General features: G+C 45.8%; 1 long non-coding RNA gene across 1 annotated transcript in view; it reads right to left on the bottom strand.

Annotated features, from left to right (window-relative positions):
• The window catches only part of LOC146857426 (uncharacterized), a 58077-nt gene extending 42478 nt beyond the window's left edge, over positions 1 to 15599 (bottom strand). The window contains exon 1 of the long non-coding RNA XR_014979578.1: positions 15526 to 15599. This is a non-coding gene — a long non-coding RNA (uncharacterized LOC146857426). The remainder of the gene's footprint in view (positions 1 to 15525) is intronic.
• Between the last annotated feature and the right edge of the window lie 11573 nt (positions 15600 to 27172).

Below are 27172 nucleotides of genomic sequence, written 5' to 3' on the forward strand. Positions count from 1 at the left end.
AGTCTGGCTCTCGCTCTGATCCCTGCCTGGCCAGGCTGCTAGCAGCAGCAGCTGTGACGATTAATTCTGAGGTCAATAGCATTGTCAGTTCAGTCAGTCAAAGAACTTTATTTCGGGCACTCGTGCCATAAAAGTACATTAACAGATGAAAAACCACAAATATTTACACAGACTGATCAATATTTACATCCCATGCATTCGTATAAGGACTGACAACTACAGGAGGATTTAAAATTCATAAAAGCAATCATTAAAACACATATGCCAAATTTTACAAAAGTTGTTAAAAATGTATTTAAAAACACACAAAATATTGCTTATAATGATTTTGGCCATTTGATCCTCCCCTGTAATTACTTTAAAAGCCCTCACCTTATGTGCCACATGGCATTTAAAAAACGCAAAACGGCAAATACAATTGGAGGATCAGTATCATATTTAAGCACTCTGTGGGCCTCTTGACAACGAACAAACCCTAGGTTTTTACATAATTGGAAAATCAAACGTTTGCGGGGCAAAACATATGCAGGGCAAAACATATGCAGGGCAGAAAAACAGAACATGGGTTTCAGTCTCGGCCGTTGATTTACATACAGGACACACACTCAGGTTCTCAGGGGCCCATAGGCTGGTGTGCACTGCCAGTGGTAAATTCCCCAATCTAAACTGTAAGTACAATTTCCTAACCAACGGAGGGTAGATTACATCCAAGAAGGGTTCTTTTTTATATACCTCTTTGATTTGTAAGAACTCCATCGTCAGCCTGCCCTCTTTGGCACTTTCTTGTAGGGACAAAAGGTTGGATTGCCTATATTGATTTACGAGGTCCGACCTAGATGTCAAGGCACAGGAGAGCTCTGGGGATGACCATAGCTCCGGCCTACCAAGCCTAACGGAAAGGTTCCTAATGTGGGCCAGCCACGGCAATTTACTAGGATTTAATCTTGGCAGAAGCTCCTTTAGCTCGGCTATGAAGGAGGACAACTCTGGGGTTACCCATACCCGGTGCCAAAAGATCAGAGGTCTAAGGGCAATCTCTTCATCAATATGCCTCATGCCCAAATCCAGACAAATGGGAACTAGTGGTGTACTGCATGGAAGGCCTATAAGCTGTCTCATGAAGTTATTTTCCAGCTTGGAGAGATCAGAAGTAGAACAATGCCCCCAAAGCTCTGCCCCATATAGTGTAGCCCCCCTAGCTTGGGCCTTGAATATCTCCACCACAGGTGCTGCTGGCTTGTGTACAGATGTTCTAAACAATTTCATAATCCCGCCCACTGTTTGATTTAGCCTAAGTCTGGCTATGGCCATCTGGAATAGCATTGTCATTCTGTCCCTCCATACAGCTAGCGTCTCTATGTCCTGGAAGCAGGCCAAGATTTTACCACTCATAAAAAAGCCATCATTAGACACTCGCAGTCCAGGGAATTATAGGCCTATCTCTCTATTACCTGGTCTGGCCAAGGTGTGTGAGAAGGTTGTCACCAAACAACTCACTGAGTTTGTTGAAAGAGAGGGTCTCCTGCATCCCGCTCAGTCACGGTTCCGAGCTGCTCACAGCACGGAATAGGTGCTGGTGGAGGTGGTGGAGGCCATCCGGGAGTGCTTGGATGCCGGCGGGAGGGCAGCATTGATTCTGCTTGACCTCTCAGCGGCGTTCAACAAGTTCCCACACTCTCTTCTCCTCTCCAGACTAGCCAGGATAGGTGTGTCGGGGATGGCCTAGAACTGGCTCAGGTCCTTTCTGGAGGGTCGGGCTCAGCAGATCTGGTTGCCTCCATCTTCCTCTCTTCTTCAGGCTGTGACTACAGGAGTTCCTCAAGGGTCCTCCCTCAGCCCCCTTCTTTTTAACATTTATGTGACCCCCCCTGGTCCATCTGGCTGAGAGCCTGGGAGCTAAGGTGATGGCCTACGCCGATGACACCGAGCTGCTCTTTACCTGGGACAGTGATGACAATTCTGTCACTTTGGCTCATCACTGTCTCGCTTCCATTTTTAGGCTTGCGGCTGCACAACTAAAATGTAACGAGGAGAAGTCAGAGATTCTCCTGTTTGGAAAATTCCCTCCCAGGTTCCAGGAAGCTATGTGGCCGCCTGATTTTCCCCTGCCCTCCTCAGAAAGGAAGCCGGCGAAGAATCTGGGGGTATGGTTTGATGAGAGCCTTTCCTTCTCATTTCACATCACGAAGTTGGCCGGTATCTGCTTGGGTCTTCTCAAGACTCCACTGCATCTAGCAGCAAGAGAAACGGTCACCTGTGCTCTCATCCTGTCACGGCTGGATTATGCCAATGCGCTTTACATTGGCATCCCTGGCTACCTGATAAAAAAGCTCCAGGTAGTCCAGAACTCGGCATCTCCACCAGACATAGCGTGCGTCATCACTTACGCTCCCTTCACTGGCTTCCCGTAGCAGAACGGGTAAAGTTCAAATTGCTGGTCCTAGCCCATCGTGCCCTGCATGGCGTTGGACCATCCTATCTGTAAAAGCGGTTTACCTTCTATGTGCCCTCAAGACAGTTGCGATTGGCATCCCACCGACTAGCACTGGTTCCCCGAATTCAGTTCCAGAGGCTGGGAGGTAGGTCTCTGACTCGAAGGGCGGCGGCAGCGTGGAACGCACTTCCCCTTGCACTATGCAATATTGAAGACCTGACAGCATTCAAGAAAAATCTGAAAACGTATCTTTTCGTTTGCTAGTTTCCTTGCTCCCCTTAAGACATCGCGTCGGGACACTCATGAGTAGCCGTGCGGGTTGTAAATGCAAATTACAAAACATTACACAACAAGAAGGCATGGCCACCAGCAATATGGTCACACCACAAGAAGCAGGAGGCCTAGAACAAAGAATGCTTGAAGGCATATTGAAAAAGCACACTGGCTGCCAACACAAAATGGCACTAGCCACATGGTCTCAACAAGAAGCTGGAGGCCTAGAACAAAGAACGCATGCAGGCCTATGGCAAAACGCACAATGGCTGCCTACACAAAATGGCCACTAGCCACATGGTCACAACAAGAAACTGAAGGCCTAGAACAAAGAATGTTTGCAGGCCTATGGCAAAAGCACACTGGCTGCCTACACATAATTGCCACCAACCACATAGTCACAACAACAAGAAGCTGGAGGCCTGGAACAAAGAACGCATGCAGGCCTATGGCAAAAAAAACACACTGGCTGCCTGCACAAAATGGCCGCCAGCCACATGGTCACAACAAGAAACTGGAGGCCTGGAACAAAGAACACATGCAGGCCTATGGCAAAAAGGCACACTAGCTGCCTACACTAATTGGCCACCAGCCACATGGTCACTCACAAGTCACTTCAACAAGAGGCTCAAGGCCTGTAAAAGAAACAACAGATTTAGGCCTAGGGGCAGTCCACTGACTATACAAAATTACCCCTGGCCAGTGGACACATGGCATCTGTAACAAAGGCAAATGGTGACCTGTGGCAAACACAAATACACACACACTGGCAAGACAAAGGAGGCATGGTAAAACAGAGAAAACATCATTATTTCAACAATGCCAAAAAACGAAAATGATTGGGCTAAAGAAAATGTTTACAACAGCATACATACTTCAAAGTCATTACCCCCACCTAGTCCTATACACTGTTTGAATGAAAAAAACATTAAATACCAGAAAAAAGCTAATTTTGTATTTCAATCCAAATACATCCTTGGTCTAAATTTTGTGAACACCGCAGAAACTGTTGTTTCATGCACCCATGACTAGCACTGCACCTCCTGGCTGGAAGGCCAATTGGCTGACTAAGCCACATAGTGAATTAAATCAATATTTTAAATGTTTTAAAACATGGAAAAAATGTAGTAAACTGTGAAACATGTTTCCTTCACAAAAGAAGAAAATAAAATGCAAAGAAATCAGTGATCACTAGGCCCCTACTGAAACAACAGCCCACCCATCACAATACATTTAAAAAAAAACATTAACAGTACAGATAAATCCAGGTGCATGGTCCCAATCAAACAAACAGCAGTTTTTCAACTTACTTGTGATATCTCAAATGCAAAAGTCCTCAAATGAAATTCAATGGGATATGCAACAGAGCAGACACAAAGAGTGATCCTTCCAGCTCCAAATCCAAATGAAAAGTGACCAGGAGATGGAGAAAGCACTGGGAGGAGCCTTCTGGACAGGAACAGGAAGTTGGAGACTCTGTGGCATTTCCTAGCAGTTGAAAAAAAGTAAAAACACAAAAGAAAGACTCCTCGCACAAAAAACCACAGCCGAATGTCAATTTGAGGAGGTTTTTAACTTCAAATTGTTAGTTCAGGAAGATTTTGATGGATCGCGAGGAGAGAATCTTCCCCAGATTGCAGCCGTGATAGATCCTGCGCGTTCGGGATCGCGTACAGCAGAAAACATCTGTCGTAAGTCGCTGGCATGCCCGAATAACGTGTTGGAGACCACAAAATCTCACAGGAGCATGCAGCAGCTGGCAAATCTCGTGGCACCTGCGAACAGCCCTAAAACTCTTGTGGGCGAGCGCTCGGCAAGTCGCTCCCCATAAACGGGAAATGACGTTTTGAGTGCACGGAAAAAAAAACAAGTCCGCTCTGTTACGCAGTGTGGATTATCCATGGTAACTCTGCATTCTCCGCAGAACGCGGAGTTGCCGAATTCCGCAAGCGGAGCAGAGTTTTACACCCGGGCTTAGTCTGGATCCCTGCTGCTGATTTTTGTTGTCATGGGCAAACACAGATCATGCGTGTGCACCATGGGATCGGCCTTTCTTTTTGTACCAGGAGGGGCACTGGAAGTGCTACCCTCATTTTGGTGAAAGGCTACTACCATTGTCAGGAGTTAAGAAGCATTAGCTCAGTGGTGGCAGCATAGCGTGTAGTGTTTAGTAAAAGTTAATAGGCCTTTTTACCCATGTCTGTGGAGTGAAGCCTACAGGCTCACTCATTTACACTTCTGCTGCTGTGTACAATATGGTGATGAGGCATTGGTGGGCAGTGCATGTGTGAACTATACATGTGCTTAATGTATGTGTGCCTGTGAATGGTGTATGCACTGCTGTGCAGTGTATGTTATATGCATGTGCAGGGTGTATATGTGCCTGTGAATGGCAAAATATATGGAAAATTATGGGTTCCATTTTTGGAGGCCCAGGGCAAACTGGAGAAGCATCAGCAGGGGCATAGCTTAGTCAATCAATCAATCAATCAATAGTTCTTGATTCGGATGTTAAAAACACCATAAAAGCACATGTACACAATACAGAGTCTCATTCATTCTTTTTTTTAAAAAGCAATTAAATCAATCAGAAAAAACATTTGATAAAGATAAAACAGAATAAAAAAAAGTCATATCACCTAACAGATACATCACTTCTAAACGGACGCAGTTTAAACCTGATCTTTAGTTAATCTTAGTCTCAGTGCTACTTTGATAAAGTTCAATATACAACACAGAGTCAGTGGGTCAGCTGCCCTTTGTAAAAACAATAATGCTGAATTCGCCTGAGTCAATTTAGCCCTTTTCAGTATATCAATTAAAAAACTTCGCCTGGGTGTGGAGTAATAAGAACAGAAAAATACAAAATGAAGGGTGTCCTGCGGAGACCGATTGTCGCAGCCGCAGGCACCCTTCTGCTCAATCGGTACCGTGTACCCTTGTGGGTCCGCCAATAAATAAGGTAAAAGATTGAGCCTAAAACGGGATATTAAAAATCTATCCTGTGCATTATACAATAAACAGAGATAGGGTTCCATTCCCAATGTGCTCTTGATCTGACTGTGCAAATTCACTGACCTCTTGGACCCTTCTTCCATCATTCTAGTTGAGTTCCTTTGGGCCACAAACAGACTTTTTACCATTAGTTTGTCCTGGGCTCTAATAAATGATGGATTGGTGAAAAGTTCTAAGTGACCCAGCTTCTCTAAGGTAACCATTACATATTTAAACCAGGGTATCTTCATACATTTCTCTCTTCCTAGACAGTCGCTCAATATTAGTCTACTTAACTTCGCTTCTGTGTTTAACCAAATATTGAGCCACGCCAGGATCGGTCTGAGCTTGACCGTGTCTTCGATATATGGTCTCCCTAGCTCTCTATGGACGATGATCGCTGGGGTACTCTGCGGGATTTTAAGTAAGGACCGCAGTATTTTATTTTCCTCCCGCTGTAGTTGTGTGGTGCTAACAAAGCCCCAGACTTCAGCTCCATACAGAACTTTAGAACAACAGATGGAGTTATACAAATGCAATACTTGTTCTGGGGACCATCTACCTAGTCTGCGCCCATAGCTGGTCACTGCACCATTTGAAGATATCAGTTTCCCACATCTCTCTTCTACCAGGGATGTAAATTTTAATCTCTCATCAAACAATATCTCTAGGTAAGAGAAGAGTTGTACACTTTCCAGTGTGTGAGACCCAATTCTGTGTATAAATGTGGTCCAAGATTTTTTCCCTGCCCTCATCACGAATGATTTGCCCAAATTTACTGAGAGGTCTAGGGATCCCATGAACTTCACGAAGCCATCGATTAAAATCTATAAGCTTTTCGGGGTGCGGGCTAACAATACGGCGTCATCAGCGTATAGTAAAACTGGTATTTGGCGCGTTCCAATTCTCGGGCAGTCAGTGTTTAAAGCAATCAGGGTCTGCTCTAGCTTATTGATATAAAGGGAAAATAAAAAGGGCGCAAGAATGCATCCTTGTCTTACCCCGCTTGAGCACCCAAAAGCTTCAGTAAGGCCCCCTTCATTGTTATAGCGTACCCTAGCTGTGGTATCTCTGTGTAGCTCCCTGAGAATGGTGATCAATCCCTGATCGATACCAAGTTGGGTCATCATTAGCCACAATTTCTCCCTATTTACATGATCAAAGGCAGCCGCCAAATCCATGAATCCTAAATAAATGGATTCGTTACTTGTTATGGTATACTTGGCGACTAGCATGTATAAATTAAGACATTGATCACTAGTGGATCTCCCAGATCTAAATCCATATTGAATGTCCAAAACAATATCATTGTCCTCGGTCCATTCAATTAATCGATTGAGGATTACCCTTCCCGAGATCTTTGCGGAGACATCAATGAGAGAAATAGGCCGGTAGCACTGGGGGTTATCCCTATTACCCTTCTTAAAGATGGTAATAATGGTAGCAGTTGACCATGATCGCGGCAGACCAAACATAACTGCTGCATTTATTACCCTGGTCATTAAGGGGGCCCACAACTCCACATTGCTGATAAACAAGTCAGGGGGGACCCCATCGGGGCCTGGAGCCTTATTTTTTGATAGGCCCTCGATTCCTATGGTGATTTCAGCTAGGGTGAACTCTACCATCTGGGTCTCTAATGTGACATCCTCCACAATGACAGTGGTCGTCTTCTTGTGATTGTACAGACTCTTAAAGTGTGCGACCCACTGCTCCGGGAGGATGTTTGCACTGATTTCGGGTGTGTTGCTTTCATGAAAGCAGGGTTTGTTAATAATACTCCAAAATTTAGAAAGATCCCTAGATTCAGCCGCTTCCCTTAAATCAGCCCACACTTCTCCCTGTAAAACCAATTTTCTTCTTTTTATTGCAGCCTTGTATTTTGCTCTACACTCAGTAACCCTGTTGTTATTCCTGGGCCTTTGTTTTAAACAGCTTTTTAGCTCTCTGAGTGCGCGAGAGCAATCATTATCAAACCATGTCGGTTGAATTGGGGTTCTTTTTACAGGTCGAGTGGTCAAAAGCTTATCCACCAGGCTGGTGATCTTCCCGAATGCACACAATAATTGAGGACCCTCAATTGCTAAATCAAGACAATCTTCAATTGGTTGTTTCCCTTGGTCAATCAGATCTCTATAGAATGCTACACCCTCAATCTTGGCCCACTTGAGCCGCCTTCCTTGGTCTATTGCCCTCTCATGAACTCCGACCACTGTGCGTATCTTGGCTACTGCCTGATACTGTAATTTCATTATTAGGGGATTGTGGTCACTGAATGGATTCCACTCTATTCCAACCGCTATGACCATGCGCTTAAGGGATCTAGACACCAAAAAATAGTCAATAATTGACGAGTACCCTCTACCTTTAAAGGTAGGGGGAAGGGAGCCATCACTTCCCATAGCCATCATATCCATGGTATGCTCCATGTTGTGGCTAATCAGGAGTTTGCTCAATTCTCTACCTGCTGTTGTGTGGGCAAAATGAGGCCCCTTAACTGAGGGGCAGCGCGACCAGTCAGAATTTATGGGAACCAGGAAGGAGCATAAGTGGGTATTTAGGTCACCCATAATTATATAATGTGGATACATTACTCCATTTGCTTGTGAGTAATCCTTGCTCAATAAGGTATCCAATATTCCCACAATATCCTCTTCCTCGTTTGTTTCACCCGGGTTATATATGTTAAGTAGTATCAGGCCAAGACCTTGCCCCTCAAACCTTACGGCCTGTATATTGCGAGATGGGCTTAATATATTTGTCCACTTGCCTTTTATCCTTAAATCCACATATAACGATAAACCCCCAATGGCTCTGCCAGATCTTGATTTTAAGGCTGGGGTAAAAAAACATTTAAAACCCTGTATATGGTAAGGGCTATTTTCGGTTACCCAGGTTTCCTGGAAGCCTATTATCTCGAATTCTGTGATATATTCTCTCCACTCCTGGATATGAAATTTGCTTGCCAAGCCAGCCGTGTTCCAGGAAATAACATTTAAACCACCCTCTGGCTTCCTTGCCTGGTCCATTTGTTGGGGAGTAACTTGTAACCTGTCAAAGTCTCCTGTCACCCTTAACTCCTCGCTTATACCCTCCTGACCCTGGGGTGTCCCACCTTCATCTAGCTCCCTTGCCACTTTGTTAATTCCCATCAAATCACCACTGGTAGCAATTAACTGATCGGCTGGGTCAGCCTCTCTTCTTTCTTGGGGCAATACCAGCGGATCTGAGTGGATCATTTGGGAGTTACCTTCTGTGGGTGCGACCTGTGCAATGATCAGTTCGTCCACCCTATCTCCCAGCTTGTTGACCTTACCCTCCTTACATCTGTGTAACATTGTCGACTCGGAGTAGGTTAGTCAGTCATTAGCTTCTAATGACATAAGGGGGGCATACCTGTTTTCCCACCTGACCTGGTCAGCTTCCCACAGCCTCAGCCTTTCTCCCTGACAATCCCGAGGTTCCTGGGGGTTTAAACGAGTTAACTCCCCTTGGCCACCCTCATGTTGACTTCCTATGTGTTGGACATTTAGGTGGGGATAGAAGTAGTCTAAGGGTAATGGTTTTATGATTCTACTGGTAACCCCTATATCCTCTCTGAGTATGTGTTTGACTACACTACTATCCCTGAAATTGATAATTATACAGTTTCCTGGAATATCTTTATTCCTATTTCCGAGCCAGTTCACCCTTCTCACTAGAAGAATCTCTCCATCTTTACCGTGTGGCAGGGGTTTATGGCAGCCCAACCAGTGGATAACCTTATTTTTTAATTCCTGATGGGACTCCTTCTGGTCGACTTTAAGTTCTGGTGCCCCAGCCAGGATAACAACTAGTGGGCATGCTTCTGGTGGTAGATTTAACGTTGGGAGGGAAACTGTGTCAGCTGACCTTAGTACGCTCGTTGATTGTTGATTGATCTGATTCATGTGAGCTGTGCTTCGAGGGTTTGGGTAGTTCCTGGATGACACATTGGAAACTTGCCCTAGCACTTCCTCTTGTTGAACCTTCCCCTTAGAATTTGTGGGCTTGGTCTGCGGCAATGTGTGAGTCTCACGTGCTAGAATCTGCGTGACTCGGGCTTGGTTCACCTCTGAGTTATTGAATTGTCCCTCATTCGCAGGGACACAACTGATGCCACTTGCGCTAGGGGTAGAGACTGTTTCTGGAGCTGACCTAAATACCCTTTCCCTGCTTTTTATTTAATTAATTATCTTGTCCAGTCTACTGGTAAGTGGTCTAATCTGATTAACTATAAAAGTTTCTAATTGAGATTGGAAGTCTGCCATTATTTGAGATAACCATAGTGGTGGGATTGAGTATTGTTTAGGCTCATCATCCCTTCCTGGCCCTGTGTTGGTTATCGTTTTTTGGGGGGCATTGCGACTTTTTGATTTGATGGGCCTACCTTTCGCTGGGCCGGCTTTACGTTTCCTACCTGTCTCTGGTGGTAAACTCCTGATATGGGCCCCACTATCCCTCTCCACAGACCGCTGAGCACAAGGGAGATCCGAAGCGTTCATTTCTGGAGGTGGGGGAGGGGAAGAATCCAGATTATCACTCACTGTTATTTGGGCCGAGGTTGGTGTGTTTATTAGTGGTGTAAGGGATAAGCGTCTCTCCGTGCGTTCAATTTCGCTAGAAACCGCCCCTATGGCTTTTTGCAGCATTCGGTCAATTGCCGTTGGATGAATCTGCTTTGGCAATAGACCCTCTACCGTGGGGGGCGGATCTGGCTGGGTAGGTTGCCTCAACCTAGATTTGGTTGAGCGTGTTCTAACTGTACCTGCCATACCTTTGCTATCCTTTGGTGAAACTGCCAGGGGCCCAAATCAACTTGACACCCACAACTTACTTCACCCTATCCCTTGCCTACACCAACCATTAAAACCTTCTATGCCCCAAGGAGTCACCAGCTCCTTTACTTAATATCGTTAACCCCTTCAAGACAATCCCACAGTACTAGAAAGGACAAATGGGGCCTCAGGGGCTTAACGCGTCCGTAATGTCAATCCAGCCACCTTGCCTCTGGAGTACACTGCCACCGCGTTGACCCCAGTAAACAGAAAACAGTGTTAAATCTCCGATCAGGGGTAATTCCAACTGAGACTGTTCTGACGCCACAGTACTTACAGTTCTCAGCGTACACGCTGCGCGATGATCGTGCTTTGATTGTCAGTCTTCCTCGTCACGAGAACGATGTGAGGGGGGTGGCCCAGCCCTGCCTCTTCCTGGCGATGACGGCAAAGGACGGGCCCGCCCTTGGCCCGGGCTTCGCCCGGGCGCTGCCCGCACGCGTCCCGCGCTGCGGGAGGCGTGCAGCGAAGATGTAGGCAGGTGACGCCTGCCACTGACGTCACCTGCTGCGCCGCTCCGGGGGACCTGGGAGATGAAGTATAGCGCCAAGCCGTTGCCCTCACGGCGGACCTGGAGGTCTAATTGCAGGTGAGTTCCCCTTGCTGGTAGCTGCCGTTGCCCTCACGGCGTCGGGAGGAATGTCAGGCTCGCGCCCCCTTGATCTGCGTCCCGCGCTGCGGGAGGCGTGCAGCGAAGATGTAGGCAGGTGACGCCTGCCACTGACGTCACCTGCTGCGCCGCTCCGGGGGACCTGGGAGATGAAGTATTGCGCCAAGCCGTTGCCCTCACGGCGGACCTGGAGGTCTAATTGCAGGTGAGTTCCCCTTGCTGGTAGCTGCCGTTGCCCTCACGGCGTCGGGAGGAATGTCAGGCTCGCGCCCCCTTGATCTGCGTCCCGCGCTGCGGGAGGCGTGCAGCGAAGATGTAGGCAGGTGACGCCTGCCACTGACGTCACCTGCTGCGCCGCTCCGGGGGACCTGGGAGATGAAGTATTGCACCAAGCCGTTGCCCTCACGGCGGACCTGGAGGTCTAATTGCAGGTGAGTTCCCCTTGCTGGTAGCTGCCGTTGCCCTCACGGCGTCGGGAGGAATGTCAGGCTCGCGCCCCCTTGATCTGCATAGCTTAGTCAATAATGTTAGGGGGTGTGATGCTGAGATTCCCCCACAAGCAGAAAGGTTTACCCAACTAAAAACGATAGGGCGGGCTGGCGCCACCGGCTGGTGATAAAGGAAAGTATTAGGGGCATTCATTTTTAGTTATCTGGAAAGGTAAGGCCAGCGAGTGTAGAATCTCTGTGCCTGGACTCCAGCCCAGCGATTCCACAGAGCATGTATGCCCAGGAGAGCAGGCTAGTAAGCCCATACTTAACATCAGCAGACAAGGCTTAGCATGGGCAGTGAGAGCAGACCTTTTAGTACCCCAAGTCCATGTGCATGAAGTCTGAACACCTTTATAACGCACTGACAGGCATTGTGAGAAATTCATTCTGTCTTCAGACCCCTCTTCAGAGCTCTAAATCATGCCTATCAGGAACACTCAACTACATCAAGAACCCCCAGATGCCTAGAAGTGACTTGGTTCTCTTAAAGAGTTATGTTGCATGAAAAAAACTACAGAAACACTACATATGGAAAAATCTAATTCTCTTACAGAAGGCAAGATGAAGATACAATGTAATGCAGACTATTTTTGCCTGTAAAGAACATGAATTTAGGACCCAATAGGGACCCATTTCAAAGTTTTTAAGTACTGACACATCCAAGACCTGGCAGGATCCAACCCACTTAAAGCCATGCAGCTGAAACACTGATGAGGAGCCCATTCAAATCCATGCCCTTGCGCATCACACACATCTTCATAGGTCACTCTTCAATCCCAGGCCCATCTGAGAGGTAAGCGAGCTACAGGAATATCAACCTAGATTCCTGGCTCATCTCAAAGTCCGCTTGGTCTCATGTGGTTTTGTGTGCCCCAAGTTCCAACCTCATGCACCAAGAATTAATGACAATGCAGTGCCTTTAAAGTAAATTGTTGAGAGAGAAAGGAATACCCATCTGTTAGCTGAACTGCACAATGTGTAAACGGAAATTCTGGGGTCAATCCCGGCTTTCCCACTTGAACAAATGGTGTGAGCCTAGACAAATATTTTATTTCAGAGAGCCTCCTTTTTCTTAATTATCACAAATGAGAGTGCCACCAGATGCATGTGTTGAGGAAGAGTGCTGTACAAAACCTCTAATGTTTAACAGACTATAATGTTGCTCCATCTACCATAAGAATCTAAGCCACGTATGAGGTGCACATAACAACTGACCTGTCTCTGATTCCATTAGTGGCATTGTCATCAGGCGGGAGTTGGCATGAATGTTTCTAAGTTCATGTTATAAAAAAATTACTTTTAATAAATTCCTCTCAATGCAGTGATATAATCTAAGGGACCACGGGGAAATACATCCGCATGTTAAAGAAATACACTTTTTTAAAGTGACTTTGTCATTTTTTATACATGATGTATGTTGAATGACTTACATGCCAAATATATCATGGCACGGTTTGTGCATGGACTTTTCCAGCCAAGCCCAACCCTTGGCTCAGTTCTGGTGGGACTTACCCTGTTAATATGTTGGACTGCTTACCTTGACCCAGTCTGAAGCAACAGTGACTTAGCGTCACTGTTGTTGCAGACTGTCAATCTGACTGACACTGCCAGTCCAAGACCAAGTAAGTAATAAATAAGGTGGTGTCCCTCCCCATATGCTCCTCCCTTCCAAAACTATGTCCCTGGGCACATATTTGACCGTTGGTCTAGACGCCCTACAGAGAAGCCAAGGATTGGATGTGGATGGTGTTTGAACACCTCCATGACCAGCTGATTATACAGTGAGAATCTTGTACTGCCTTCCTCCTCATTTCCAAAACTCTCACTTTTTGCCACATCATAAACACCCACCCAGAACCTGAATTCAATTAAGTACCTAGAAGTAAGTCATTTCACATTAGGTGTTATACAAGAGTCCAATATCACATGGAAAAAAACTACAGAAACAGCAAAAAGGAAAACAGAAATACTCCTAGGTATTAGAAGATGAAATTTAGAAAACAATTATAAACAAGAATGGCACCCATGACATGGATCACCAAAAGGGTTTTTACAGTTATTGATACCTTTAAAACTGAGGACATGCTTACAGGGTCCAGTAGGATCCTCTTTAAAGCCCAGGGCCATATTATCAAGGAACGGTGATAACATTATTGCTGCTTTAGTGGCAGGAAACTGCCGCTAAAGCGGCGATAATGGGCTTGATAATATGCCGCAGAGAATTCCCATAGAAGCCAATGTTGACACCAGAACATGGGCTTCTATGGGAATTCACAAGGGCATATTATCAAGCCCATTATCGCCACTTTAGCGGCAGTTTCCTGCCGCTAAAGCGGCGATAAACGTTATCGCCGTTCCTTGATAATATGGCCCCCAGATTTTATTAATTAGTGCAGCGTCTGAGGCCTGAAGCCCCACTTATAGCCCCGACTGGAGTCATAAATAAGATGACATGACATGATCTTGGTAAAGGTAATCGATGTGTCCCGAAAAGATGCAGTGGCTTGTAGGCAGGAGAAAGTCTGATGTTGTGGTGGATAAAGTGAAGAATTAGTGGAGCCATCCTGGCAGAGAGTGTGTGAGTGACAGGCAGAGACCTGTAGCAAAAGAGTTCAGTTTTACATCAGACCCATTGTCTCTAGCTCTGGACCCTGCCTGCACGTCACGCCCTGGAGGTAAACACGGGCCCTCCCATTGCTCTCTTCAGTGAGTTGACTTTGAAAAATTGACCTGATCATCACCAGGCCACAATGACCCAACTCTGAGAAATTATTAGGGAGGTGTTCCACCCCAAACACCCCAACTTAAGATAAGCCCCTGAGGATCAGGAGGTAGAGGAATCCCCCCAGAAGGATTTGTGGATTGCTGCATTCCTGTATGACAGGATAAGCACTATGCGGTCTGGAGGGCATGCACTGTGCAACAATGCATGAGATACATAAACTGTGCACCATCGCACAATGTTCGGGGCCCAGCACTGCACACCGACCACTGCACCGAGTGTAAGGGCAAAGATGTCAGACCACTGAGGGTTGTGGTAGGGCCAGCACTGTGGCGCACTGTGCACTTTGGAAGGACATGTATTATGCATCCATGAGGGTTGTGGTAGGACCTAAATTCTGCAGTACTCTCCAGTTTTAAAGAGAAGGGATAGTGCAGCTCCGTGCAGTATTAGAAGGCAAACAATATGCAGCACAGTGGGTGGCAAGAACTACGGGGCACTGTGCAGTGTGGACTGTGGAAGGCAAAGTCTACACAGCTGTGTTAAGTCCTGTCTCGTTATCTCAATTGTATTTTATTAAGCGCTCTTTCAGTCATGGAGGTTTTTTGATGCTAGCTGACTTTAGCAAAGGGCACAAAGGATTGCGCAATCACCGGGGAATGTGTGGAGAGATTTAAAGGCAAGATTTACAGAATTTATCAGCAGTAACCTGATGGTTAGTGGAATACTGTTCCAAGTATGAGGAGAGTGGTAACAGCAAACTGGACCGCTCTGGCATTGTCTCTGAGAGCAAGGGGTCATGTGAAGGCGTGGACCCGTGCTTGATAAGGCCTGGAAAGGCTTGTACCACAGTAACGCAGACATGTACCAGTCTAGGAGTGAGGCGCGCATGATTTTGAACATCACTTGTGCAGCTAACATGCACCAGCGGCCGGGTGTAAGTCATGCTGAGACACATTTGTGGGACCCACAGGTAAGTCTAGCCGGAGGTGCTCTGTTCAGTGGCGTAACATAGGACCCAGCAGCCTCCGTTGTGCGGCACGCCTCCAGGCCCAGGTACCCCACAGCAGAGTACCCTGACCGGAGAGCTCCTCATAGAAGCCCCTCCATGCACCTTACAGGAGGGCCCCCTCAAGTTTCCTTACCCACTGGTTCTGTTCCTGTCTGCAGGAGCTGAGGCTGCCAGTTCTGCTTTGCTAACGACACGAGGAAGTGGCGGTGGTGGCAGTGACTTGCTTTGTGATTCCTCTTTCCTGCTCAGGATTGCAAAATGCTTTGCATTTGAAGCCTGATTGTTTATCAGCGCCATCCCAGGCACGGCGACCCTCCGGTGTGCTCCCGCCATGAACCCACACGCGGCCACCGTCTTATCAGGGAGAGATGTTCAGGAGACAGGAAGTGAGGTGTCGTCTGCTCTGGCTACTGCCTTGCCAGATTACCTCTGCTCTGCCCACTCCAGCTTCATCAGGGTGACACACATTGAGCAATTAGCAGCTAGTGAGTTTGTCGCAGAAGATTACACATGGAGTGTTATTTGAGGGTTGGAGGGTCGGGGTGACAGGCAGCATACTTACATCCCAATATATTGAGTCCGACGTGCTGATAGCTCACATGCGCTTCTGAGCAAGTGGCAGTGTTACCACCCAAGTACATACCACTAATAAAGCCCACTCTGTGGCATTGTGTCCCCTTGAGTTTGTCTGGTCTGGTCTAGAGTATTGTGTAAAGCTCTTCTGTCCTCGGCTGAAATATTGTGCCCAGCTCTGGAATCCTTCTCCCATGTATTGTGTTCCGTTCGGTGGCTCTAATCTGGTGTACTCTGTCCAGCACTTGCGACGTCATCTGGAGTCCTGTGTCCAGTTCAGGCGGCCTCATCAGGATATTGTGTCTAGCTCTGGAAAAGTATCTTCACTACTGGGTCCAATTCTGGAGATCTCAAATGAAGTACTTGGTTGCTTTCTGGAGGCTGTAGGCGAAGGCCTTCTGAAGGTTTGTGGCTTGTTCTGGCAGTATCCTGTTGTGTTGTGTGTGTCTCCAGGTCTTAAGACCTTCTCTGGAGTGTTGTCTCTAGCAATGAGGCTCATATACGTAGATCGTGTCCAGGTGGAGAAGCCAGTAATAGGCAACTGCCTTTCCAGCTTAGTTTTCAGCAGAGTTCATATGAAGAAGGGCCCCCAAATACACCTAGGTATACCATAGAGGAAAGTGAAAGAGGTATTCGATTCTTTAAATAGAAGAAAATCCGGACACTAGGATTCACTTGCAAAAAAGACTGTTACAAGAAAAAGGGTTCATTGTATTAAACAAAAAAACAAAAAAGATAAGACTCAAAAGTAACATTAGAAACGTTTAAAGAGAAAAAGTGGGAAATTCATTCAAGACCCTTCAAGCAAAGTGGGTAGAGATGGAAGTATTCACATCGGCCTGGTGTATAACCAAAGGAACAACTATTTTAGGAGAATAGGGGTAGTAACGCTGGAGTCATATATTGTATGCTAAATTTGCCTACTGGTCAACATCACCAAGGCATCATACTGCAGACTTTCACTTTCATTTCCCAATCATTCGCATTTTTGAACAAATCTGAATGGAGTACCAGATTCCACTAGTCTGTGATAAGAAAGCCCAGGGATAGAACATGGCTTGCGTGGTGACATCATTCATCTGGTAACCATAATTGTGTAGGTTGACAATGTAGTGTTGTCTCTTGCTTCCAAATTCGAAGGTCCTCTGTAAGGCGTATTTATTTTATTAAGCATATTTATATAGAAAGGGCAGTGGAGAATGTCACTCTTAGCATAGGCAACAACTATACAACTCGTGGATTGTAGCTAAAGACATTTTGGGCTTATTAGCATTCAAAGGACCAATAGTGTCAGAAGACAGGAGGTAGAGGAAGAGGGAGAAAGAAGATTTCATGGCAGAATTTCTAAAGTGGTAAATAGGTTTTAACCTGAAGGTCATTAGGTTTCTGCTGACGGAGAGCAGGAATTCATTTGATCCTCTACCCTAAGGAACTCTGCCCCACAGTCTCAGAGCTAGATACTAGACGGGTTTATTCAGAGTTTTTTTGTCTCCCTGACTTGGCGATCTCGAGTATTTGTCGGAAATGCTTTCTGATTGATTTTAACCCGCTATTAACCCTGTGAATATGTGTTGATCTTTTTAATGGAACATAGCTCTGAAAGGTGAAAAAGCATTAATTTGAATCACGCTCGCTTTCAGAAAGCATGTCCCTTCTTCATTGGCTTGTTTAGCAGCTCGAGATGCTCGCCCCCTGGTATCCCTTGTTCCCTTGTTCCAGTGAAGCTGCCCTGGTTTCCTCGTCAAGTTACTGAACAGAATATTGCCTGGGATCCTAAATTAATTGGTAGTGTTGCACATAACTAGGGGTCCGTTTCGAGGATGATGTTTTTGTTTACATCGTCTCAAAATATGTGAAAATGCTCAAGGTATAGGTACAATTTATATCTTCCATTCAGGCAGTTTAATATTGATTGTTCTAACGATGACATTATTAAATGGATTAAAACAAAGAAAGAAGAAATACAGACACTGGAAGAAGATTATTGTTTCACTTCAAAGAATTTACCACCTCGTCAGATTTTTAAATTTGAATATGTGCATCAGTAGGCATGGTACCCCTGAGATTCTATTCCAAACCAGGACTATCTTCAGATATCTACAAGAATACGATGCTAGCACTGACTGATCACCTCAGGTTGGGCACTGGGCAACTTGAGAACTCTCGGCTTGGGTCAGAGGTTGGGTGTCGTATCATTTGGATTTAACTAGGAACTATTAATAATAATATGTAATTGTAAGCATTACATGGGAAACATCTAGAAGTCTATACAATCAAAGTTTGTCGGCTGAGAACAAAATTTTACTGGTGGTTTACATTTTTTTGCTAGTCTTGGACTAGACGGTTTCTAGTCCCTTATGCGACCTTTGTCAGGAGTATGTTATGGTAGAACACCAAAGGTAATAGTCACTGGAGACCAAAAGATAAACTGTCTTCATATAGAGCAAGTATTTGTTTCAAAGTGATGAAGACTGATAAAGAGTTACCTATTCTCATGACTGTGGGAAGAACTCTACTACTTTTGTGTCACTCCAAAAAACTGACCTTGGACTGTTACTTTATTAATGGGAATATGTAAGTACATTGAATAATACAGCCAAAATATTAGAATGCTCCTCACTATTGGCTCATGATTACAAAAGTTACAGTGAGACATTAATGGACAATACATTTTATCCCGGGCACATTAACCTGCTGGAAAAGAGGTTCACATCACAGGACAATTATAAACAGAGACCTTTAATCTGGAGATGAAAAAACATGTAATCAATGTAGATCAAATTAGAAAATGTCCTTAAAGTTCACCACAGCAGTTGAGAGTCAACTATTGCCCATGCCAATCACAATATTACAGAAAAGGATCTTCCCTGACTTTCTTTTTGCCTGCAGACATGTTGCAACGGTGATTGCAGAAATACTCTCATCTTTAGTTGATTCTGACACTCAGTCAGGTTGCTGGAAGACTACCGTCCCCTTCCTGCATATCGCAATGGAAATGCCCAGTCAGAGGTTCCCCTTTTTGAGTATTCTTCACATACATAAGGTCCAGCCGTTGTGTTTCAGTATAAAAGTATTATGGAATCAAGTTGGTGAAGGCAGTGGTATTGAGTCTCTTTGCTGAAGACCCAACCTACACATAACCCAAACCATGCAAATGTAGGCCCAGGAAATATAAACCTTCAATTAAAATGCTTATATTGAAGAATATTGTTAAGATAACTGCCCATATATATTGATGCGGCATCCTACCACATTCGTTATTTTAGAAACTTTATTTTATAATACCATGAATCCTTTTCTAAGATGTTTCCATAAATATGTGTTTATAAATTTACTGACATTATCATCCGATTATTCTGTACTTGTGTTTTTTAGGTCTCGCCTGGCATTGCAGCACGCATGCGCTACACACTCTGCGAGGGCTTCTTGGAATCAATACGGTTTCAGAAGACGAGTTTGGGCTCCGTCCCTAATTTCCAATGGTGTGCGTCATCTGGCATTATTAATTATGCTAAACAGAGTGTGTTGATTGTACCGGAGGCTTTCTAGTCCTTACTCGTTACCACACTGTCCACTTTTGGCCCCGCCCACCCGGTCTGGATACTTTACTGGCGGCGTGATACTGTCTCCTTTAATTACTGGGTGAGCACTATATTTTTGTCGGTCCGGCTGTGAAGCGCGATGCTTTAAGTTGTATGTTTTTTAAAACTACTTTAACGATCGCAGCGCCCGCTAGGGACACCGCGCTCAATTTATTCAGTTTATATTTTTTGTGGCACTTTATGTACCGCGCTTGTTTATTTCATTGATTGGCCACGCGGGCCGCTTTCACAACGCTTGTTACTTTAATGATTTCTCCTACTGCAAGCATGACAACATGCTCTGGTTACATTTAGCGCGCCGTGTGCGCTTTCACTTTTAGAGATGGCTCAGTTTCTTCCAGATGTCTGTGATGTTCATAGCACCTGACACGAAGCCCCTTCCCACACGCATGTAAAGGAGCTTTATTTGTGCATCCTATCTCGCTAAAAGCGCTTGTCTGCAGCTTCACAATTACCATATCAGTTCTATTGCGGAGGTGAAGCCCCACGTGCACTATTCTGTACACAAGAGAATGACTTTAATTTCCAATTGCGCAATTCATGCGTAGGCCTCGGCTTTAAGTGAAATGATGTGATAGAAAAATGAGCTACAATGCGAAAGAACGAGAGATAATCCAACCTCTATTTGTGGTGTTGCGGCTGAGTTTTCTTTAACCAGCTATATTTGTGGTTACACTGTATTAATCGCAAGTAGCAGTTCTTTGCTTTGAGCTTCAGAAGGCACGATGTCACTTTCGAAGCAGTGTAATTAAGAGAGGCAAGTAGGCAACCTTTACCCAATATCTGGCACTCCATGTACCGACCTCAGAAAGATGGAAGGCTGAGTCTGCCGTTCCAGAATCCGATCTCGGTGCCGAGTAGCATGCGTTCAACTCACTGAGCTGCCCAGCTGGGAATTGAAACACCGTCTAATCATAAACCCAATGTGATTACTGTTACACCACTCACATCACATGGCTGAAGACAACAAGCATTAAACATGCAATTGGTCTCACCTTTCATTAAGTTAAAGCCATTTGCTTTGCTATACAATACCATTAGCAAAGCAAATGGCTTTAACTTAATCAAAGGCAAGACCTATTGCATTTTCAATGCTTGTTCTATTCATGTAACTCTCCGATGTTCTCTACCCCTACAATCCTTGCCAAACATCCCTTCTACCTGCACCTGTGACTATCTTTAGTGAGGGCCGAGCAGCCTTAATCTGCTCTGTAAAGCCTCGTCCACCCGGTAGCACCCCTTGCCATCCATCTGCTCTACGACACCTCAGCATTCGAGTGCTCTATAAATATATATATAAATCCTATCCTACAGAGATAGTTGTTTCTTTACATCAGAGCTCTTGCCTCCTCCTACTCCACTTCTTTTAGTTGCACCCACCTTCTTATACCCTGCCCGCATGACTCCGCTTTGGGATCAAATGTATTTCGTCCTTGTCTTTCATACACCTGTCTAATGTTCCTCCTATCGTATCTGTGCTGGGAGATTCTTGCACCCTCCTCCTTGCCCTGACTCCTTCAAATGACGTGGGCCTGAGCTGTGCATGCCCACCTCTTCCAAATTTGGCTGCATTCAATTCTGCCTTCATCACTGGGGCGCACATCTCTGGTGTGTGTCTGCAGTGGTGTGTCAGCAGTGGTGTGTCAGCAGTGAAGTGCTCAGCAGTGGTGTTTTAGCAGTGGTGTGTCAGCAGTGAAGTGCACAGCAGTGAGGTGCACAGCAGTGGCCTGTCAGCAGTGGTGTGTCAGCAGTGGTGTGTCAGCAGTGAAGTGCACAGCAGTGGTATGTCAGCAGTGAGGCACACAGCAGTGGCGTGTCAGCAGTGGCGTGTCTGCAGTGGTGTGTCAGTAATGAAGTGCACAGCAGTGGTGTGTCAGCAGGGGCGTGTCAGCAGTGGTGTGTCAGCAGTGAAGTGCACAGCAGTGAAGTGCACAGCAGTGGTGTGTCAGCAGTGAAGAGCACTGCAATGGTGTGTCAGAAGTGGCATGTCAGCAGTGGTGTGTCAGCATTGAAGTGCACAGCAGTGGTGTGTCAGCAGGGGCGTGTCAGCAGTGGTGTGTCAGCAGTGAAGTGCACAGCAGTGAAGTGCACAGCAGTGGTGTGTCAGCAGTGAAGAGCACTGCAATGGTGTGTCAGAAGTGGCATGTCAGCAGTGGTGTGTCAGCATTGAAGTGCACAGCAGTGGTGTGTCAGCAGTGAGGCACATAGTAGTGGTGTGTCAGCAGTGGCGTGTCAGCAGTGGTGTGTCAGCAGTGAAGTGCAGATCTGTGGTGTGTCTACAGTGGAGTATCAGCAGTGAAGTGCACAGCAGTGGTGTGTCAGCAGTGTTGTCAGCAGTGGTCTGTCATCATTGGAGCGCACAGCAGTAGTGTGTCAGCAGTGGCACGTCAGCTGTATTGTGTTAACAGTGGTATGTCATCATTGTGGAGTACAGCAGTGGTGTGTCGTTACGGACGTATATGGCTAGAGTGGCACGGGTCATCTGGAAAACCCTATAGGGCAGCCAGTGCATGCATCTGTTGTGCACACCTAACTTGAAGCGAAGTGAAATGACGTGTGTTCGCAGGTGTGCATGGATCTACAATTGTGTGCTCTTTTTATGGTGGTAACAATGAATTCCCAATCGATTTTTTTCCAACAAGGTAGATATGCTGTCGGGCCAATAAGCCAACTGGAAAACAAATAAACAGAATCAAGTATTTTGTCTATTTAAAACAGGAGACTGACGTATTAAATCTAAATAGACAACATCCTTAAACGGTATTCCAGAACTCCTAAAATAGTTCTGAGGCAAACGAATAAACTAGCGCATTGCGGTATTCTGCATCGTGAATTCCAAAAGATGAACAGGTAGCGAGTGTCTGTCCCTGATAAAATATATACTCGTAATGCCATGTCAGGATCACGGCCTCCTCTGCAATTCTCTTCTTGGGATGGGGCAACCAACAGTAATAGAAAATGCTGATTGTTTACCCAGTGATCTAACAAAGTGCATAACAAATACATAGTCGGGACAAGAACAGAAGAAAACAAGCATTGAAAATGCAATAGGTCTCGCCTTTGATTAAGTTAAAGCCATTTGCTTTGCTAATAGTATTGTATAGCAAACCAAATGGCTTTAACTTAATGAAAGGCGAGACCTATTGCATTTTTAATGCTTGTTTATCTTACGAATTATAATAGTGAGGAATTTTATACCCACAGCATGATTGATAAGTTGAAATTGTGTGGTTACAAATTTGCTGTTTTGTCTAGGTTTTTCATGAACCTTTGCTGTGTTTTTGGATTGGTGTCAGAGTTTCACCGTGGTAAATGTCAATGAATCTGGATGTGGCAGGAAAAATTAACCTTTGTTTTGTCTTGAGTTTGTAGACTTCCTGGCTTGAAGAGCATTTGACCTAATGTGGATAGGGAGATATTATTTCAAGTAACTTTAGATCAGCCATGTGGTGGGGTGGTTCCACGAAGAGCTTTAATTTTTTATCAGGGTTGATGATGATGCCCTTATGGACTTCAATGAAAATGATTACAAGTTCCATTCATAGACATTCAAATGTCTGGAAGCCTGTTAATTTGCATTTGTGAACTCTTTTCTGCATTATGGAGACCGTCTCCTATTTCGTCTACGCAATCTAAATGGAGAGTTTAGTAGCCATCAGGATGTTGTGTGTCCATAATTGTTAGTACTTTGAGAATGAAGCATATATCATTTAGGATAAGGAAGTACAGGTTGAGTTTTTCAATGATCAGCCAACCAGCTTTCGATCGCCAATGCACAGTTTGCAAATGAAACTGGATCAGTAGTTGTGCTTGATTTTAGCTTCAAAATAATCCAAAGATTAAGTATCCACATGATCAAATTTAAGCAGAAAGAAAGCACATGTATTAGGTAAGACTGGGCATCAATATAGGCTATTCTGGCGATACTTTGCAACCTCTGTGCCAGAAGTGCCACAATCCATTCTAATACGATGTCACCAGGTGCTGGTTTTTGGAGTCTGCTCAACAAAGTGACCTGACAGTAAAGAATGCTACCAACAGGTCCAGCATGACCAGGAGATAGATGGAGTAAACATCCAGCATATTTCTCAGGCCGCCCGTGACAGCCACTAGGACTGACCCTGATCCGTGCCCTTGGAGAAAGCTAGTCTGAAATAGATGCGGAAAGTAATGGGATTCTGAGCATCCACTTAAGCAACTTTTCGGTAAAATAGATTTTTGAAATGTGGTGGTGGTTTGCAGGGTCTAATTAGCAAGGTTGTACACACGACAGGTGCTTTGAGATATTTGCAGCAAACAAATAAAAGACAAACTATTCATGAAAGCCTCTAGGTACCTCAGTAACATGTTAACCTATGCCGCAGTCAGATAGGGCTTTAAATAGTTAAAATGTGATGTTTAGCTCCCAACGTCTGTGAGGGAGCAATGCATGCCCACCACGAGACTTTCTCCCCCACAACAAGTGGCCTGCCTGCCCCATTGTTCATGCCTCATCTTGCTAAAATGTATTTTTTGGGACAAAACATGTAAGAAAGATAACTCTCTGAGGAATGACATCACGGTTTATAGCGGAGAGGATGTTGGCTGCTGTGTGGTTAAGATAAGGAGCTCGGAGGTCAGTCATGAGTTTATCTGTAACTTGTCCAGGATTCTTCGACTCTATGCTGTCCAGTCCAAGACTCACTGTCACCGCCAGTAGTAAACCCCCTCACTACGTTTTTTCTTATTTAAAAAAATAAAAAAATAGTGTCTTGAAACCTTAAAAGTTCTTATGTAAATTAACATTTTGCATGGCTGTCAAGTTTCCTAGGTCCATGCGTGTCTAGTTAGCCAGCCCAGGACCTTTCTTTAAATTCTGAGACTCGCAGTCTTGTTTAACTCTGCATTAAAACTAGGACTACAAGTCCCATAATTCAAAGAAAAAACTGGGACTGGACTAACTAGTAACGCGTGGACCTGGGATAATTGAGGTCGTCTGATCACAGGGTTTATACATCCCCTTACTCCAACTAACGACGCCTGGTGTTCATCCTAGACCCCTTCAAAAGCCCACGAAGGCGCACAAAACGAGCACGAATTGGGGGTACGGGATGACTCCCCAACCCTTTAGGCAGAACCGTCAGCAATCTAGTCCACTGCTAGCCCACACTTTTACCCCACCCCACGCTAAACACAGCCACTTCATGAGTGTCTCGACAAACTGCACAGCCATGGAACAAATTACACAGGCAGTATTTGGAATTACAGGGAAAACAAGCATTTGCAAACTGGCCCTGGTCCGATGCAGAAACGGAGCTAGTAGCCGCCAACTCACGCCTGGCTCTAGCGTCCCACTGGCTCTGATCCCTGCTACTGCTGTGCTGCAGTTTCGCTTCGGTGCTGGCCATTCCCAAGCCCGAGGCTTGCACGGTGTCACTGTATAACGCGAGCCACAGTGTGGAGCGAGGCAGATGTGAGGCGCGCTGCCGGCAAGCAAATTTTTTACGAATGCTTCCATTGCAGCTTTACTAAAGCAGTATTTTTTTTTAATGCATTGCCACTTTACTCCTTAAACAGGGCTGGGACTTGTGAGCTGCGGGGTACCACAGGGTTTCAGCACTAAAAACATCAACCCATAAGTATACATCCACTACCCGAGGAGTGCGTGCATGTCTCTGCAGGAAGCGCCTCAAGACTCAGAAAGCATTTTTTAACTTGTGCTTTCTCTGCCTCCCGATGTGAATTGTGAATACGCCACTGTTTTGTCACGCATGCGTACGATGTAAGACATCACGAGCATACGAGACAAAAGAGTGTGAATTGAACCACCAATCACATGCCAAACAAGCATTTCTTAATGCAATAGGACGCGTTTTTACCGAAACCTATTGCATTGGAAATGGGAGGGTGGGGGTCCAGGAAGGCACGAACGGGAGTGGGGGGGGGGCTAAAGGGGGGGCAAAAAGTCACGGACTGCAGGAGGGGGAGGGGGGACAAAGGGGCAAAAATAGTTTTGGAGTAAAGGGGTCAATAGCCAGGGAAGGATATAAATGACAACATGGCCGTCAGGAGGAGGAACTAACAACATGAAAACAAATCAAAATGCAGCATTTAAGATTGAAGCCAATGAAATACATAGACGGAAAGGGAGCGGAGCTTCCCCCCACAATACTGTATACAGCATCTCTCGACGAGACAGCGAATGCACTGCCTAGCCGAGACCTAAAAAGGGCTAAATAGAGAAAAGAAGCTGTAGATGGTCATGACATCCACAAACGCTAGAAACCCCAGTTGGGCTAGTAGACGGCGAGAATAGGGCATTAGCCTATTGAGGGACGGTTGGAAAGGGAGGTACACAAACAAAAGATCTCTAGAACAATACTCGAACCCTGTTTTTTCCTACATCGTAAGCGGTACCAATCGTTGCCCATTGGTCAGAGACCCCCGCATAAGTCCAAACTGCAGCATATCATTCTAAACCTGATCCTTGGGTGTCGGATCTTGGGTGCGCACGGATCTCGGGCACCAGCAGACAGTGGGAAAAACGCAGGGTGAACGACTCGCTCTCACTCACCTTCTTTGCCGTCGTACATGTTGGTGGTGTGCGGGGCCTGGGGGCTGAGAGGCGATGAAGATTTGTATTGCGGCAGAAAGCTAACTGCGCACTGCTTGGTAGGCAGCCACCACTGCCGGCTGGGGAAAACTAGCACAAACACTATTGCTTCACAGGACATGACGTTCCGGCACTTGTTTGTGACGCATACACTCTCTCCCAGTGAACTTGCTTGCGCACCAACACGCTGCTCTGGCCTGGACCAGAGAGTGGATGGGATGTTGTACTTCTACTGCGTTCAACGTTGTTGGTGTACTCACTACTATGCAGCGGAACTAGCGGGGTGCTGTGCTAGACACCGTTTTCAATGTGATTCTGCAAATATGCAAATGGCAACGCTTATCGCGTGCCGTGCAAATGAATTTTTCTGTTGCAGTTTAAATTAAAGCAAAGTAGACGAAGTTCGGGCGTTGCGAATGAAATGAATACTGATGAAATAGTGTGAGTGACTGAAAGATTGCGACTGAGTTCATGCATCACCTGTCAGGTTCAATGACTGTGCCATGCATCAGCTCGTCTTCCAGAGGCATTGGTCTGGTAGGATACAGTTCGCTGATTCTGCCCCGGCCCTGCTTGTGCTTATGATGCATCGGCCTGTCTCCGGGAAGGCTCCTGATGAACGCAGGCCTCTCGGTTTCACACCGTGGGCCTGAAGAGCTCTGGCTGGATGGGCGGGCCTAGGGGGAGGGAGGGAAAGCGAAAGCACGCCGGAGGGAGGGAAAGCGAATGCATGCCGCCATGCACGCGTAGGGACAAAAAATGTGCGCGCGTGTGCACATCCCTACGCTAATTAAAGTAAACAAAGATGGTGTCGGGCTGTCCACATGCGCGTGCATTTTTTTGTCCCTACGCGTGCATGTTTAGCTTTTGTGGATGGCAAGAGCAGCCATCTTTGTCCATCTAGACGCACGTACATTCAGCTTTAGCTGAATCGATTGCAAAAGGTCCTCGCATGCCGAATGCAGCGCATTCGCTGTTTTCGCCAGGCGAGACCTAAAAATGTTAAAAACGAA

Source organism: Triturus cristatus, chromosome 3_2 (assembly GCF_964204655.1).
Source record: "Triturus cristatus chromosome 3_2, aTriCri1.1, whole genome shotgun sequence".
Classification (NCBI taxonomy): Eukaryota; Metazoa; Chordata; class Amphibia; order Caudata; family Salamandridae; genus Triturus; species Triturus cristatus.